We start from the raw sequence: 1,782 nt of genomic DNA, 5'->3' as shown, positions 1-1,782 counted from the left end.
GTCCAAACAATGGTGGTCGAATTCTAACAACTGATCAACAATGCGAACTTTGATAAGCAGTTCTCGATAATCAGTTCTCAACAATTATTTGTTATTATTAAAGTTTAACATTATAAAATTAACAAAAATAATATAAAACTCATATCCTGGAGAAATAGCCACATGGCAGCCGAAAACCATATATTTCCTTCCTGTTCTCCCGCCGTTCCCTAGCTTGTCGTGCATTCTTTCCAAAAATCGGGACTTTTTTAAAACGCTGCGGGACACGGGACAAATTGTTAAAAATCGGGACTGTCCCGCCAAAAGCTGGACGTCGGGTCACCTTATCTTAGGCGACCCCTGTGAATGGGCCGTTCGACCCTCAAAGGGGTTGAGACCCACAGGTTGAGAACTGCTGAGAAGGAGTCTGTGTCTGGCCTCCAGTGCGCTATTTATCTCCATCATGACTCCAAATGAGGTCATCAAGCTGCGTCCTGATTGGCAGGATAGACTCCACCCCTTCCTCAAGTTGACAGTAGATTATGCAACTGCCACAAGAAATATCTTGGTATTGATAGTGGTGATGGTTGTATAAGTCTTATGAATGTGATTGAACTAGGGAAATATATGATATGTGAATTGCATGTCAGTGAAATTGTTAAAAAATAAACTAATTTAAAACAAAATAAAAAGAAATAGGAGGAGAAAAAAGAGCTGTATGATCATCACTACATTCAGTTTGGGGACTTTTTCTTCCTTCTTTTACTCACTGTTATGAGTTCCCCATATCCCTTCAACCTCCTCTGCCATACCCCAATACGCCGTGAATCCAGTGACGGTCTCGAGAGATTTACCCATCCTGGATTTCATAGACAGGAAAACATACAAAAACAACACACAAAACAGTGCACACACAGCCCAACAACAATAACAAAATAACCCAGAGAAGAACATCAATGGAAAAGAAAGCAGGGAATATTAAAAATTAGAACAAATTAAAAATGGGTCAAAAGGGAGATCAAGTGATAAGGTATTACATTTTAACATAAATATATCTGTTATAATCTCCTTTACAAAGCACTCTGTCTGATAGCAAGTTATTTCCATCCCTCAAATATGGTAAGTGAGGATTCAATAGAGGCTTAATCTGTGTAGGCCTTCCTGAATTTTGGGCTTCCACGGTCACCTATAATTTTCTGCAAAACCAGCATTCAGTCTGGGCTCTGATACCATTCTTTTCTTTGGATTTGGGTATTAGGATTTATAACCCTTGGATCACACAGACTGTGTGCTTCTTCAATGTGGACTTGACTCACTTAGATGGCTGCTTGTTTTAATAAAAGCCTTTAGGATCCCAGATGCTATTCTTTCTGATACCCGGGCACCATCTGGTTTCTTTGCCACACTTTGATGTAGCACCCATAGCTTCATGAGGGCAAGCAGTGAGCAGGGCCATGTCATAAGAATTTATTGTTCTTAGATTGGGGCTAGAATTAAGTGCAAGCCCCGAATCCACTCACACATCCATGGCTTGTATATGTCTCTGGTTCACTAGAGATACTCTTCTCTACAACTGGCCTGGATTCCAGGGCCATGTCCAGCTATTTGACATCACACAAGTGAAACCCTGCTTTTTAGTACCTAGAGCCTAGTGCCCAGTGAACTGAAAAATGATAGCGCCAACCATCCACTGCCCAGAAAGAACATCCCATCTCGCCATCTCAGTCATACTCCTTTCCCCCTCTTGGCAATTTTTCTCTGGGACATTCTCTTGTCTCATCCCATCATCTGGTTTCAACTGGG

The sequence above is a fragment of the Echinops telfairi genome, unplaced genomic scaffold, assembly GCF_000313985.2.
Source record: "Echinops telfairi isolate 266 unplaced genomic scaffold, ASM31398v2 ScPeMD7_7468;HRSCAF=8506_2, whole genome shotgun sequence".
In the NCBI taxonomy this organism is placed as follows: domain Eukaryota; kingdom Metazoa; phylum Chordata; class Mammalia; order Afrosoricida; family Tenrecidae; genus Echinops; species Echinops telfairi.
This window is presented reverse-complemented; position numbering follows the sequence as displayed.